This window comes from Narcine bancroftii, chromosome 8, assembly GCF_036971445.1.
Source record: "Narcine bancroftii isolate sNarBan1 chromosome 8, sNarBan1.hap1, whole genome shotgun sequence".
Lineage (NCBI taxonomy): Eukaryota > Metazoa > Chordata > Chondrichthyes > Torpediniformes > Narcinidae > Narcine > Narcine bancroftii.
Window position 1 is genome coordinate 80,692,678 of NC_091476.1, and position 17,359 is coordinate 80,710,036.

At 37.7% G+C, this 17,359-nt stretch overlaps 1 long non-coding RNA gene across 1 annotated transcript; it reads left to right on the forward strand.

The window, feature by feature from the left end:
* The first annotated feature begins 12,108 nt into the window (after window positions 1-12,108).
* On the forward strand, window positions 12,109-16,791 carry LOC138740970 (uncharacterized). The gene is made up of 3 exons (XR_011343240.1): window positions 12,109-12,254; window positions 13,847-13,943; window positions 14,736-16,791. It is a non-coding gene; the product is annotated as an uncharacterized lncRNA (long non-coding RNA).
* Window positions 16,792-17,359: the final 568 nt, after the last annotated feature.

Consider the following 17,359-nt stretch of genomic DNA (forward strand, 5'->3'; position numbering starts at 1 on the left):
CCGAGATGAGTCTTCCAGTTCATATGGGGACCCAAAATGGAAATGGTCTGAATGGTAGTCATGTTCATGTCACCAGGCAGCAGGGGCAAGGACGACTCCAACGTGTCGTTCATCATATGAACAACCTTCGTGTGTGGCTGCATTAGGAATGGACCCAAAGTACAAAGGCCAGTCCCAGGTGTTACGAAGGATGGGCCTACTTCTAGTCAGCGGGACACTGCCACACAACGTAAAAGTTGTGTAAAGGTTTTATATTTCCAGACGCACCTATTTGCCATTAGGCAATGGTGAACAAAGAGGTCATAACTTGTTCAATGGAAACGGTGGGCTGGTTTGCAGAGCAGATTCTCCAGGGCATATGGCGGAAGCGCAAAGATTTGACATGGTTGGCAGAGAGAAGATCCGTCCCATTCAGATCCGTCCTGTGCAAATGGAACATCGCCCGTTCTGCACGTTATCCCCAAGCTGACGGCGGTGGAGCGGTGATGGTCACCCACCTCTCTGATCAGATAGATTTTAGAGAATAAATGAGGACATTGTAAGTTCGCCGTCTAAATCTCTATGAGCGGGATTGGGTGTCTATCAGGAATGATTGTATAATTTCAGTTTCCTGTAGTAAACGCGCGGTATCCAGTAATGTAGGAGCCATAGGTAGATGAGAGGCCCACAGTCTGTCTGACAGACGTACAATCTCTCTTTCCTCGATTCTTTGAATCTCAACCATTGTGAGTCGGATCTTGACAGCGAGTAACAATGGGTCCGGCGTGTAAGCGATATCCCTACGTGGGGATGTAATGCTTCACACCATGTTTGAGTTTTGCTGTTAGAAACTGTGGTCTAATGATGGAAGCAAATTTTGATAATAATCTGGAAAATTCTATAACTAGAGTACATTACCAAGTCTTGGAGTGGAGCAGACAGTTTAGTCATTCAGAGTGAGAATGTCTGAAAAGTTTTGGCGTTGATCAGCCGTCGCCCTTTATGGTTTAGTAACAACCAAAGTGCACTGAGGAAATTTGTGGCCAGCGATTATTCGGTTAATGTGGACACAGTAAATGTCCATTCGAAATGGCTGGCACCGAAATGTAACCGGATGGTTCGCGTACTATAGGTATGGATGGTGCTGTTCCTGACCGCCTTGTGGTCGGGTCAAGCCATTTCCATAATAGTATCATGGTCCAAGTGAGCGAGACCTCAGACTTCTGCGCAGGATCGAATGGATCCTGAGCCCAGTCTGTCTGATTGTCCCGTTGAAACTTCAAATAGAACTTTAACACGTGCGATGGGCACGTCCTCTAAATGGACTCCAGTTACAGCAATGTAGATCGCATGTATCTCTGTTTTCCTGTCGAGGTGCCTTTGCTAAAGTGATAAAGTTCACAACCGGCGACAAGGCGCAGACTGACTAATTTGAAGGCCTTGAAAGTGCAGATTCCCTAAAAGTGTGTAGGGATGTAGGAAAGGGTGCTTGTCACTGTTCATTCCCTACTGCAACGTGACTGAGGGCTCTCAGATTTACGGATTGTTCTTTGAGGACACACCTAAATTCGACCCAGAAATGTTGTAATACCATCAATTTGGTGAAAGACGCACTTCGGTATATTCGAAATTCTTCTTTCAGCACATGGAGATATCAGTGAGGGAATGCTGCCAAGCGTAATATTCTACTCTGAGAGGCATATTGAGCCTTGACATGCCACCGGAAGAGGCCTCTGAGGAAGGGGAGCAGTCTAGTGCTGTCTTTCGCCAACCACTGAGGGGCTGAAACAGAGGGGATGGCCCTTAAAAACCAGACGGTGCCAATGCTATAAATAGAAATGTATATAACAATGTACTGTGATGGAAATGTATGGATACAAAACTAAGTGTGGGAAGGAATTTGAACGTTTTCTATTTGTAATATATTTCTAAGATCTGTAGGAGAAATATAAGATGTTTATGGTGGCAGAGAGGCTGAATGTGGGAAACTTGTTTGGATCTAAATTTGTTGGGAAAGCTTTCTCTCTCTCACTCACCCATTTATTTGTACAGCGCTATGAAGTCACCGAAGAACACCTGCATTTCATTCCTATTCGCTTCCCAACACCCACTTCTGCCAGCACGTCCATCATATGTGAACGTCTTTTCTTGTCGAAGACTTTCTGATCTGTTCCAAATCTTGCAAGACTCTCGGGGTACGGGTTGCGTTTGCCAGGAGCGTTCACCACCCCAGAGAAATCCTGATCTGATGGATGAGAAGATATTTCCTGTTACATCAGAATTGATCTGTCGGGTGACGCTTATTAAATGTAAGTGATTACACATGAAGACAGACTCATGAAGAATCTTTCCTCAGAGGGCGATGTGGCTTGTCAGCTGGTGTCCTTTTAACTGTATTCAACCAAATAAACTTTGCTAATTAAAAAACACTTTATGAATTTTCCGCCATCAATGAAGTATATATAAAATACTGCTCGATTGATAAATGGTCTCAGGCTTATTTCACTTTCCTGCATTGTCTGAAAATATGTTGTTTCCAATTTTGAAATATTTCTTCATATCCTTGATAAAATATATAGTCTGAAAATTGAAACGATACAAATATTTAGTAATAACTCTAAACTTTTGTGAGACTGAAGCGTCACACCAACATGACATGACTCACCTTCGCCGCGAGCGAACCGGACCAAGCGGTTGTGGACAGGAAGCAACAGACGGAACCTGGCGGGCGAACCTTTGACGCGAAACTATCATCAGTTCCGCCATGCCGGATTTGGGTGGATCGGCGAGGGAATTAAAGGGAAGGGGCGCAGGCGTTTCAATTGCGGGTTTTTGGTTTTTAGTAAGGATGTTCACACTGACACATCACTGGACACGTTTATTTTCATTAACACTTCTCCCTCAACATAGCCAAACTCCATCACGCATTGTGGCACACCGTCATCGTGGTGACCCCGACCATTAAAAATTATTTAAAATTCCAAAATATTAATGACTCTAAAGCAGTTTCACTGAGGCTACCAGTATTCTGGATAACTCAATCACTGCTCGGGTTTCATCAGGCCGAGGCTCAATTGCAAGTCAGGGACATTCCTGCAGATGAAACCAAGTATTACTATATAGTAGCTGTCCTCGACCAAAGAACAGTCGGCCGAAAAATCGATTTTATACAGCAGCTTCTGACAATAACACGTACGATGCACTCAAGCCCTTGTTGATAGAGTATTTTTTCCGCCTACAACGCCGTGAATGGGCCATACGTTTACTTCGAATGGATATTCATGGTCACCGGCGAAGTTGATGAGCGATATTCGCCTCCTCCAATTCGATGAAGACTTCACGGATCCACAGAGGGGCGCCGCAGTCCCAGACTCTGCCGTGCAAAGGAACATGGAGCAGTTCGTGTTGAAGTTAATACTGCATCTCGTCTAAATACACAACTTCAACGGACCCCAGCGACAGATCCGGCGGGGCCAATGGCCAGTGTCGATGACAATTCCCGTGGGTGTTTCTAACATCGAGGGTGGGGATACGGTGCCTCCGGTAGCCGCCCACAGCGTCTCTTTCTGGGAAATGAACGTGATCGCTGACGCTAATGGTTACGGCGGCTGACCATCGGGATAACCTCCTCTACGTCTAAGACAGACAGTCTGGGCTCAGGCTCCATTTGATCCTGGTGCAGAAGTCTGTGGTCTCGCTCACTTAGACCATGATAATATTATGGAAATGGCTTGACCCGACCACAAGGCGGCCAGAAACAGCACCATCCATACCTATAGTACGCGAACCATCCGGTTTCATTTCGGTGCCAGCCATTTCGAATGGACATTTACTGTTTCCACATTAACTGAATAATTGCTGGCCACAAATTTCTTCAGTGCACATTGGTTGTTACTAAACCATAAAGGGCGACGGCTGATCAACGCCAAAACTTTTCAGACATTCTCACTCTGAATGACTAAATTGTCTGCTCCACTCCCAAGACTCGGTAATGTACTCTAGTTATAGAATTTGCCAGATTATTATCAGAATTTGCTTCCATCATTAGACCACAGTTTTTAACAGCAAAATTCAAACATGGGGTGAAGCATTACATCCCCACGCAGGGATATCGCTTACACGCCGGACCCATTGTTACTCGCTGTCAAGATCCGACTCACAATGGTTGAGATTCAAAGAATCGAGGAAAGAGAGATTGTACGTCTGTCAGACAGACTGTGGGCCTCTCATCTACCTATGGCTCCTACATTACTGGATACCGCGCGTTTACTACAGGAAACTGAAATTATACAATCAATGTCCTCATTTATTCTCTAAAATCGATCTGATCAGAGGATATCATCAAGTAACCCAGAATACATTCCAAAGACGGCCATCATCACCCCATTAGTCCTCGTTGAATTAATTTGATTGCCTTTTAGTCTTGTAAACGGGAACCAAACTTTCCAGCGACTCGTGGATTGATGGGACGCGGTTTAGATTTTCCACTCATCTATTTATGTGATATCCTCGTAGCCAGCAGCTCGCAACAGGAAACCCTGTGTATTATTTTCCAACGTCTCCACGATTTGGGTCTCACAATCAACCCGACAATGTCTCACTTTAAGTTGTCAACTACCGATTTTGTAGGACTTTGTATTAACCTTGCAGGTGCCATACAACAACGTCTGAGATTAATGCCATTCTGTGGAAATGACTCAGGGGGCGTGGCAAGATGGCGTCGAGTCGAGACGTGTAATCTCGATCTCTCTGGCCAGACTTTTATATATCCGTTTTTAACCCTTTGTTTTCAAGTTTAAACTTTTTTAAATATTAGTTTAAAGTATTAAGGAATTATTATGGTCATTAATGGTAAAACGATTAAACCTCAAGTTGAGAAGAAGTTACATTTTCGATGTTTTGAAGATTTGGGCCTAGACGAGTTGATACAGCCCCAGGCTCAATCTCTTCATTGTCTAAACCCCAAAGATTGCCTGTGGGGGATGAAAATAAATTTGGCAACATCTTGAAGAAGTTGGGGTGCCGTCGCTAGGATTCCAGACCCTTAAACTTTTAAACTTTTAAAATACCTTCTGTTGAGTTGCAGCAGGAGCTGCACTTACCTTGTTCTGCCACTATGTCAGAGAGAGGAGAGCTGAGCTTTACTGAATCACAGTGTATGCAATTAAATGTTATTGTTCCAGCTGTTATAAATTTTTTGTTGACATCTCAAATGAATGAAATGGTTCAAATGAATGCTGGTATAAGTTCAGAATTAAATATGGTTAAGACAGGTTTGGATGCATCTGATGAAGAATTTTAAAAATTTCAGAGAGCTATTTTGGAGTGATTTCTAACAGAAATAATATTGAAGGTGGAAAAATCAGTTATAGAATTAGGAGAATGTGAGAAGGAGCTAGAAAGAAAAAAAAATAGATTAGTTGGAGAATCAAAGTAGAAGGAATAATGTGAAAATTGTTGGTTTGCCAGAAGGTATAGAAGGACAAGACCCTCTTCATTTCTTTAAAGACTAGATTCTGCAAGTATTAGGGCAACAAATTTTCTCCGGGGTATTGGTACTGGAAAGAGCCCATAGAGCTTTAAGAAGAACACCCTCAGCTGGTCAGCCACTGAGACCAGTAATAATTCGATGTTTGAGTTATTTGGACGAAGAAGCAGTACAAAATGCGAGACAGTGACAAACCCCATTATTGATTCAGAATAACAGAGTCTTTTTTTATCCTGATTTGAGTCAAGAGGTCATTCAACATCGATGTTGATTTAATCCAGTTAAAGAAGTTTTGTGGTGTTAAGGATATATGTCTACTTTTTGTTACCCTGCAGTGTTTTTTTTTTAATTTTTTTATTTTTCACACTATAAACCATACTGACCAAAATACATACAGACATTTTATCTCTTGAATATATACAGTGTCATTTTCTCCCCCTTTTCCCCCCTCCCTCACCCCCACCTCCCTTTTATTTAAACTTCAATCTCTAAGATACATTAAACCCGTTAAACAATGCCGTCACGTAATAAAAATAAATAGAAATTTTTGTCTTTTACTTTTATATACTGAGTCAGTTCATTTTGTTGTCTTCTCCTTCTGTCATTTTAGGTGGTGCAGGTCCATGGCAGGTTTTCTCTATTGTATTTCATGTATGGTTCCCATGTTTGTTCGAATATTGTGATATTATTTTTTAAATTATGTGTTATTTTTTTTTCCAATGGAATACATGTATTTATTTCTATGTACCATTGTTGTATTCTCAAGTTGTCTTCTAATTTCCAGGTTGACATAATACATTTTTTTGCTGCAGCTAAGGCTATCATAATAAATCTTCTTTTGTGTTCCATCTAAATCAAGTCCAAATTCTATATTTCTGGGTTTTTTTTGGTATATTGCTTTTTGTGATTTTATTTAATATCTGGTTTAGATCTTCCCAAATTTTTTTCACTTTCTCACATGTCCAAATTGCATGTATTGTTGTTCCCATTTCCTTTTTACAGCGAAAACATCTGTCCGATACTGTTGGGTCTCATTTATTTAACTTTTGGGGTGTGATGTATAGCCTGTGTAACCAATTATATTCTATCATGCGTAACCTCGTGTTTATTGTATTTCTCATAGTTCTGGAGCATAGCTTTTCCCATGTTTCATTCTTTATCTTTATGTTTAGATCATGTTCCCATTTTTGTTTAGGTTTACAGTTTGTCTCCTCGTTCTCCTTTTCTTGCAGTTTGATGTACATGTTTGTTATAAATTTTTTAATTATCATTGTGTCTGTAATCACATATTCAAAATTGCTTCCTTCTGGCAACCTCAGACTGTTTCCCAATTTGTCCTTCCAGTAGGTTTTCAGTTGTTCAAAAGATAATAATTTATTTCCCGAAAAACAATTTTCTATTCTTTTGATCCCTTTTCTCTCCCATTCTCTGGAGGAAAGGTTATTTATTGTGAAAGGGATTAGTTGATTTTGCGTCAAAATTAATTTTGGTAGTTGATAATTTATTTTACTCTTTTCTACGTTAATCTTCGTCCAAATGTTGAGCAGATGGTGCAATACTGGTGAATTCCTACGTTGCACCAATTTATCATCCCACTTGTATAGTATATGTTCAGGTATCTTCTCCCCTATTTTATCTAGTTCTAATCTGGTCCAATCTGATTTTTTCCATTGTTTGATAAAAATCTGGTAGGTATCTTAATTGTGCTGCTCTATAATAATTCTTAAAGTTTGGTAGTTGTAAACCTCCTTGTTTGTACCATTCTGTTAATTTATCTAGTGCTATCCTCGGTTTCCCCCCTTTCCATAAGAATTTCCTTATTATATTTTTAGCTTCTTGAAGAATTTCTATGTTAGGTGAATTGGTAATGATTGAAATAGGTATTGTATCCTTGGGAAGATGTTCATTTTAATACAGTTTATCCTTCCTATCAGTGTTAGTGGTAAGTCTTTCCAGTGCTCTAAGTCGTCTTGTAATTTTTTCATTAATGGCTGATCATTTAGTTTATATAGATGGCCGAGATTATTATTTAGTTGTATACCTAGGTGTCGAATTGCTTGTGTTTGACATCTAAATGGTGATTCTTTCTTAAACTTTGTGAAAACCGCATTATTTATTGGCATTGCTTCACTTTTATTTGCGTTGCTCTTGTACCCCGAAACTTCTCCTTATTCCTTCAATCTCTTATGTAATTCTTTTATTGATATTTCTGGTGCTGTTAAGTATATTATAACGTCATCTGCAAATAGACTGATTTTATATTCCTTCTCTTTTATTATCCCTCTTATTTTATTTTCTGTCCTTATCAGTTCTGCTAGTGGTTCTATAGCTAATGCGAATAGTGAGGGAGATAGTGGACATCCCTGCATTGTTGATATGCTTAAGTTAACTTTTTTTGATATATATCCATTTACTGTCACTTTCGCCATTGGTCCCTTATATAATGCTTTAATCCAATTAATGTCTTTGGCTTGGCTTCGCGGACGAAGATTTATGGAGGGGGTAAAAAGTCCACGTCAGCTGCAGGCTCGTTTGTGGCTGACCAGTCCGATGCGGGACAGGCAGACACGATTGCAGCGGTTGCAAGGGAAAATTGGTTGGTTGGGGTTGGGTGTTGGGTTTTTCCTCCTTTGCCTTTTGTCAGTGAGGTGGGCTCTGCGGTCTTCTTCAAAGGAGGCTGCTGCCCGCCAAACTGTGAGGCGCCAAGATGCACGGTTTGAGGCGTTATCAGCCCACTGGCGGTGGTCAATGTGGCAGGCACCAAGAGATTTCCAATTAATATATCTCTCTGGTAGGTTGAATTTTTGTAGTACTTTGAATAAATAATTCCATTCTACTTTGTCTAAGGCTTTCTCTGCATCTAAAGCAACCGCTACCGTTCGAGTTTTTTTCCTTGTACTGCATGGATTAAGTTAATGAATTTACAGATATTGTCCGTTGTTCGTCCTTTTTTAATAAATCCAGTTTGGTCTAGTTTTACTATTTTTGGTACACAGTCGGCCAATCTGTTTGCTAATAGTTTAGCTATTATCTTATAATCTGTGTTAAGTAGAGATATTGGTCTATACAATTCTGGTGTTATTGGATCTTTCTCCATCTTTGGTATTACTGTAATTATTGCTGTTTTGCATAAATCTGGTATGTTTTGTGTTTTTTCAATCTGGTTCATTACTTCCAGGAGAGGAGGAATTAATAAGTCTTTAAATGTTTTATAGAATTCTATTGGGAGTCCATCCTCTTCCGGTGTTTTATTGTTCAGTAGTTTTTTAAAAATATCTCCTGTATTTCTTCTATTTCAAATGGTTTTATTAATTTATTTTGCTCCTCTGTTTGTAATTTCGGTAGTGCAATTTTAGTTAGAAATTCATCTATTTTTTCTTCTTTCCCTTCGTTTTCAGTTTGATATAGTTGTTCGTAGAATTCCCTGAAGCTTTCGTTGATCTCCGTTGGGTTACATGTAATTTATTTGTCCTTTTTCATTGATGCCAATACCGTTCTTTTAGTTTGTTCTGTCTTAAGCTGCCACGCTAGTATTTTGTGCGTTTTTTCTCCTAGCTCATAATATTTCTGTTTTATCTTCATTATGTTCTTCTCCACCTTATATGTTTGTAGTGTTTCATATTTTATTTTCTTGTCTGTCAATTCTCTTCTTTTAGTTGTATCTTCCTTTATTTCTAATTCATTTTCTGTATTTGTTATTTCCCTTTCCAACTGTTCTATTTCTCGATTGTAGTCCTTCTTCATCTTAGTTACATAACTTATTATCTGTCCTCTGATGAATGCTTTCATTGCATCCCATAGTATCAATTTATTTTTCACTCATTCTGTATTTATTTCAAAGTACATTTTAATTTGTCTTTCAATTAATTCTCTAAAATCCTGTCTTTTAAGTAGCATGGAGTTTAATTTCCATCTATACATTCTTGGTGGGATGTCCTCTAGCTCTATTGCCAATAACAGGGGTGAGTGATCCGATAACAATCTAGCTTCATATGCTGTTTTCTTAATTCTTCCCTGAATGTGGGCTGATAATAGGAATAGGTCAATCCTTGAATATGTTTTATGTCTACCTGAATAATATGAATATTCCTTTTTTTGTGTGTTGTTTCCTCCATATATCCAAAAGTTGCATTTCCTGCATCGATTTAATTATAAATTTGTTTACTTTGTTCTTTCTGTTATTCTTTTTTCCAGTTTTATCCATTTTTGAGTCCAAATTAAGGTTAAAATCCATTCCTATTAGTATATTCCCTTGTGTATCTGCAATCTTCAAAAAGATATCTTGCATAAATTTTTGATCGTCTTCATTAGGTGCGTATACATTGAGTAAATTCCAAAATTCGGAATATATCTGACATTTTGTCATTACATACCTCCCTGCTGGATCTATTATTTCCTCTTCTATTTTGATTGGTACATTTTTATTAATTAATATAGCTACTCCTCTGGCTTTTGAATTATATGATGCTGCTGTTACATGTCCTATCCAATCTCTCTTTAATTTCTTGTGTTCCACTTCAGTTAGATGTGTTTCTTGCATGAATGCTATATCAATTTTTTCTTTCTTCAGTAAATTTAACAGTTTCTTCCTTTTGATTTGGTTATGTATTCCATTAATATTTAAAGTCATATATTTCAACATGGCCATTTCATACTTCGTTTATCTTTCCTTTCCGTTTCCCCATCACCACCTTCCCTTCTTATCCATTTCTGTTTTCTTTTTTTGAATATATTGTAAGACAACATTTCTAAAACATAAAATATTTCCACTATTCCCATTTCTAAAATTCCTTTAACCCCAATAGTCCCTCCCTTCTCTGAATTGCCCTTTGTCCCTTGTCGGGCAACCGCATCTCCTTTCTCCATATGGATTTGCGAATCCGCTCACAAGGGTCAACTGATTTCGCAGTGACTGTTATTCTTCCACACCCAGCCCCCCAGGTATGATTTTAATTTTCATATATAACAAAGCTCACTCTCTTAATTTCCTCCTTACTTCCTTTCTTCCCTTTCTTTCCCTTCTTAGTACTTACTTATACTTTATTCTTCTTTTATATATATAGTCTGTTGTCATTTTTGTTCTTTTACATCTCTTTATCTCTCTGTCTGTTTTGTAGGTGTTCTCCAAATTTTCGTGCTTTTTCTGGATCCGAGAAAAGTTTGCTTTGCTGCCCTGCGATAACTATTTTAAGCACCACTGGATATTTTAACATAAATTTATAACTTTTTTCCATAGAGTCGATTTTGCTGCGTTAAACTCCTTCCTCCTCTTCAGGAGTTCAAAACTTATGTCTGGATAGAAAAAAAAATTTCCAGTGGTTTTTTTGTCTTCTCTTATTTTTTTCATTGCCTTCTCCAATATATTTTCTCTTGTCGTATATCTTAAGAATTTTACAAGAATGTATCTTAGTTTTTGTTGTGGTTGTGATTTAGGGACTAATGGTCTGTGTGCCCTTTCTATTTCCATTCCGTCCTGTAATTCTGGCATTCCTAGGACCCTGGGGAACCATTCTTTTATAAATTCCTTCATATTTTTGCCTTCTTCATCTTCCTTAAGGCCAACTATCTTTATATTGTTTCTTCTATTATAGTTTTCCATTATATCTAACTTCTGAGCTAACAGGTCCTGTGTTTCTTTAACTTTTTTATCAGATTCCTCTAATTTCTTTTTTAAGCCATCTACCTCCATTTCTATGGCTGTTTCTCATTCTTCCACCTTGTCTACTCTTTTTCCTATTTCTGTCATGACCATCTCTAATCTATTTACTTTTTCCTCTGTACCTTTTATTCTTCTTTTTATTTCATTGAATTCTTGTTTCAGCCATTCTTTTAATGTTTCCATATATTCTTTTAAAAAATTTTATCCATGCACTGTCCCTTCACTTCATCTTCCATTTCTCTGTGTAGAGTTTGATGTTCTCCCTCTTCTTCTGTGTCCACTCCAGGGTCTGTGTCCTTTACCTCTGTCTCTTCTATTTTCTGGTTGGGTTGTTTATTTTATTTTGTTGGGTATTTTTGTTTTTATTATTTTTATTAAAAGTGTCTTGGTGTTGGTCTTCTTCATCTGGGTTGGTTATCTGTTGTTTCTCTGATTTCCTTTTTTTATTCACTTCCTTCTTGTTCCCGTTACTTTCTATGTTTTCCTGTTGGGAGCCTTGCTGTCGTGTTATACTTGTCTGTTTCAGCTGTGGCGATTTACTACTCAGCTGGTTCCCCCCTCCAGTCGGTGTTGTTTTTGTCTTGTGCATCGCGCATGCGCGGTTGCACACTTCTGTTTGGCTCCATGAACCATTTTTGTAGTCCTGCATTCGGGTTTTCCAGTGACCTCAGGGAGCAGGCTTCTCTCTCCATGGCGGGCCTCCTCATACAGGTAAGGCCTTCACCTTTCTCTTCCAACGTATTTCCTTCTTCTTATCTTCCTGTTGTTTTTGGCTTTTCTTTCTTTGCTGCCATTTTCTCCACTTTTATTTTTAATTTGCTATGGTTTCTGTGTTTGTAGCTTTGTTTTTTCTTTACTATTTTTTTACTTTTCTGGAGAGGGCTGGTATTTTCTTACCAATCACTACTCCATCACGTGTTTTAAGGAGACTATCAATTTTGGTTTTTTGAAACAATGATTTTTGCTGATTCATTGCCAGATATAAGAGGACAAAGACGTAGTCCACCATTATCTCCTAAAGAAAAATCTGGTTGCTCTGGAAATGGAAGAAATGGCAGAAATGGGAAAAATGGGAATGGAAAGAATCTACCTCCTTCTGAAATGGGATGTTCGAGATTTGAATCTTCTGTACGAAAAGAAGAATCATCTTATTCTATTTTTTTTTATTTTGTTGTTATGATATTTTGCTGTTATTGACTGTTTGGCTGGGGAGTGAAAGATTTGCACTAAGTTCTTTACTAGTCATCAGCCACTGGTGGGTGACCCTCACCCAATTTTTGTTTAAGGGATTACTACCTTTTGGTAGTTTTTTTTTGGGGGGGTGGTATATTTTTTTTTAATAACTTTTTTATTTTCATTTTTTCTTAGTTTTTAATTTGTGATTTTTTATTCTATTGGAGGGCCTATATACGTGGATTTGAGTTTTTATATAAAGATATTATTGGTATTTACTAATAATAGTAGATATGTCAAAGTTGAGGTTTTCTACTTTTAATGTTCGAGGATTAAATAGTCTGATTAAGCATAAGTGAGTCTTGACATAAATTAAGAAAATGAAAATTGATATTGCTTTTTCACAAGAAACACATTTGAACGTGAAGGAAACTGCAAAATTAAAAAGGGATTGGGTTGGGCATGTATATTCTTATTCATTTAATTTTAGAGCTAAAGGTGTAGCAATTTTGATACATAAAAATTTATCTTTTGAATTACAATCAATGGAGGAAAAGCCAGGATATATTCTTAAATTGAATTGTAAGAATTTTAGTGAATTTTGGACATTACATAATATTTATTCCCCAAATGCAGATGATGAAATATTTATTTCAGATGCATTTTTATGTTTGGGTCAGACTAATGATAATATTTTAGTTGGTGGTGACTTTAATTGTGTTTTGGGACCTTTATTAGATAAATCTCCGAAGAAAGTTAAAAAATCCAAGATGGCAATTCAAGTCCAAGCGTTGATGAAAGATCTTAATTTAGTAGATATTTGGAGACGTCTTAATCCGACAGAGAAAATTTTTCCTTTTATTCATCCAGACATGAATTATTTTCAAGGATTGATTTCTTTTTAGTATCGGCACATTTACAAAGGAAAATACAACAAGCAGAATATAGTAGGGTGATTTCAGATCATTCTCTGTGATATATTACATTTGAAACTTCTGAGAAAACTCAAATAGATTATCATTGGAGATTTAATACAATGTTGTTAAAAAATATGGAATTTATTGATTTTTTTTAAAAACAAATTAATTTTTTAAAGAAAATTCTAATTCTATTCAAAGTAAGTTTGTATTATGGGATGCTACGAAAGCCTATTTGAGAGGACAAATAATTAGTTATACTTCTAAAATAAAAAAGAATCAATTAAATCAGAGTCTTGAATTAGAGAAACAGATCAATGAGTTAGAAAAGGAATTTCAGAAAGATGCTACAGAAGATCAGAAAATAGAATTATCTAGGCTGAATTTGAAATATAATACTTTGCAATCTTATCAATTTGAATGTGTGATTAATAGAATTAAACAATGGCATTATGAATGGGGAGAGAAAGCACATAAGGTATTGGCATGGCAATTAAAGAAATAACAGATATTCTCTTATTACTTATAAACCTCGTGAGATTAATGATGAATTTTATTCATTTTATAAAAAGTTATATACATCTGAAGGAAAACAAGAAACTGGGTCGATTGATCTTTTTTTTATCACAGTTGGATTTACCGATATTAAAGGATGGAAATATACTGGAGTTAAAAGAACCATTTACTGATTTTGAAATTAGAAAGGCTATGCTGGAAATGCCGAACGGTAAATCGTTTTTAGAATACCTGTATAAGATTAAAATAGTTTTAGATCCAACAGTATTTTTATTGGCTAGTTTGCAACCTCTGAAATGTTTGGGATGAGATGAGTTCCAGCTTGCTTTTCTATATTTAGCTTTAATCGTAGTGAAAAAATGTATTGCTAGTATGTGGAAAGATACAAATATGATTGTTATTAATAGATGGCATAATGAGATGAAATATTATTTAATAATGGAAAAAATTACTTATGTTTTGCATGATAATTTTTTTTTATTAATAAGTGGCTGTTTTTCTCAGAATATTTACATTTCAATTTATATTGACTAGATTGTAATATGTATATTTAACTTTTTCTTTAATATTCTTTTTTTTTTTCTTTTTTATATGGCTCTCCTTAGGAGAGTTGGCTGAAGGGAGGGTGCTTTTTTCTTTTATATATATATATATATATTTATATATCATATATTATTTGTTTTTTGAACGAATAAATAAAGTTTAAAAAAAGACATGACTCAGTTAAAGGACTTAAGGAATCTATCGGTATGGTAATTTTTTTCTCACGTGTCATTCAATCTGAAGTCCGGATTATGCAATTTATTTTTTTTCCCTGATGTCCACAAAATCCAAAGTGTTCAAGTGGTCCCATGAGACGACGAAGACTTTCGATACCCTGGCAAAAACTACGCTTCTCTCCGCCCACAAGTGGTCCTCACAGTTGATATCACCGAAGCGGAGTAAGGGCGTCCTGGAGCACTTGGCTGAGGTCAATGAAAGGAACCATCTTTTTTTTTTCCAGCCGGCTTCTACGAATCCCGAAGATGAAATGCAGTTCGTTTGACAGAAAGTTGCTTACGCTGTACCTGGCAAACTGGCAATTTCGGCATTTTCTCGATGGTCACTGATCAAAATCCCCTGACCATTGCGTTTGCTAATTATTTGGGCAAATGGTCTACTCGCCAGCAACGTTACGTGTCACAGATATCTGAATTCACCAATGAAATCAAGCACATCTCGAGTAAAAGCAACATGATCGCCGATGCACTTTCTCAGCCTTCAAACTAGTCAATGTGCGCCTTGTCGCCGATTATAGACTTTATCACCTGAGCAAAGGCACCTTGACAGGAAAACAGGGATACATGCGAACTACACTGCTGTCACTGGAGTCCATTTAGAGGACGTGCCCATCGTACCAAGGGATGTTAAAGTTCTGTTTGAAGTTTCAACGGGACAGCCCTATCTCATTGTTCCTGTATCATGGAGGGACAAAGTTTCCGGCGCCTTGCACGATTTGGCCCACCTTTAATTCGGGCAGCAGTCCAAATAATTCCCAGTCGCTTTGTGTGGGCCAATTCCGGAAACGGTTGAGGCCCTTGCTCAGAACACCCACACACTTCCAAACCTCCAGATACAAAGAAACGTAAAGGCACTGCTACAGCCTTTTCAATCCACACATAGGCGAATGGGAGCATTGGCCCACTACCAGAGTCCAGAGGATCAAAGTACCTGTTTATGTTGGTGGGCAGATTTGTCAAGTGACCGAAGACCGTTCCCATAGCAGAAATGACAGCGGAGACGTGTTCCAGAAAGCTCATCTTACCCTGGTTTTCACGATTTGGCCTCATTGCCCATATTGCTTCAGTCAAAGGTGTTCAATACAGTTAACCATATGGTTTGTAATAGCGCAGCTTCTGTCCACTCAGCTCCATCGGACGACGGCGGACCACCCACGGTCCAATGGCCTGGTGGAATGGTTCCACAGCCAACTAAATTGGGTCCTGATGGCAGACTGGGTGGATGAATTCCTTTGGGTCCTTCGGCTGAACTGGTCTATGATAGTGTGTTTGCTCTACCAGGACAATTCGTTCCAGCATCGCGCAACCAAGACTGACGACCAACAGTGATCGCTGCATGTCTCAGGGAGAGGTAAAACAATTTCGTCCCGATACCCACATCTCCCCATGGAATAGTACCATCTGTACCCGATGTACCTGAGCACTTCAATGGGATGCAGATGACCGCAGAGAACACCCATGAAATGGCCGTATGAAGGGTCTTATCGTTTAATTCGGCTCAACGGGTAGACCTGTGTATTGGACATTAGGTGCCGGGAAGAAACCTCACGGCACGCCTTGATATTTAACACATCGTTATAATTCCAATCACTCCAATCGAAGAGGACTTTGTAAAACGAACCGTTTATCCTTTCATTTTGATCACAGTTCATCATCCAAATTCAGATACATCTCCAGCTTTCGGCATATATAGCTTTAACAATGACACTGAACCCAACTCCGTCCCGAACTCGTTGATTGATTTGGTTCCATGGATCATAATTACACTTTGCCTTAATAAATTTCTCCTAAGCTCATTTCTGAACGTCCAGTCCTATGACCTCTGTTCCTGGAATTCAACACCTTCGATGCCAATATCTCGCTTGTACATTTGAGGAGTTATGAAACCCAGAAGGACCTCAACAATTTTAGGGTCACGGGACAACTTTCACCCCTTCACTGCGGTGATTTTCTGAGCAAGTCAAAGAGAAGTTACAAATTGGCCAGGAATTTGTGGAAAGGAGGACGAGGACGAGGAGTGAAGATGGGCTATAAAGGTTAAAACCTTGTGGTTTTTTTTTAAATTCTTAGTTAATTTTGTGCCCGTCTCTTTAAGATAACTATTGTTTATACTTATACCATAGTAACTATGATGTAAGATTTCGTAATATTCTTGCAAACTAATAATATTCACACTTTTCTACAACATGTGAAGGAGCCGTGAGCATGAATTGTTTTCTTTGAATTTTATTACTGTATATCTTTTCAAATATCGTTTTGAATCTTTATAGACGTTTTAATATCTCTACCAGACAGTAAATAATTTGTTTCTCATTGTTATCAAAATATTCATGCGAGGCTATGCAAAATACTTTTCCGTTTTATCCACGAATTAAAACTATATAGAAAAACAGCCAGAGTTTGTTTTGTTTGATTAAAGAGATCGAAATTCGGAATATTGTTCTTCCTGCTCTTTGAAAATAATACTTTGAAATAAGGATATATTAGAATAAGGAAAGTTTTATTTTCATTTTGATTCAAAGAAAAAATTATTGTGAACTTTGTTTGAAGAAAATCTCGTAAATCTGTCTGAAAAATTAACAACTGGATTTAAAGCCAAGGTGCGAAACAGGGTAATAAAAGTATATTCCAGAAGTGATGTAAACCTCTATGTGAATCGAACAGTTTGAAATTGAGCCAAGGTCTGGCCAGATATCTGTGGCCTAAAGATCAGATGCAGTTAGTAGCAGAGTTTGACAGGAAGCCCAGAATGTGTTCTTACAAACTCATATAAGAAAGCGTATTTGCAGCCATACAAGTCATTAAACCAAGCTGCAACTCTCTTAAAATGACCACGTAAGATACATAT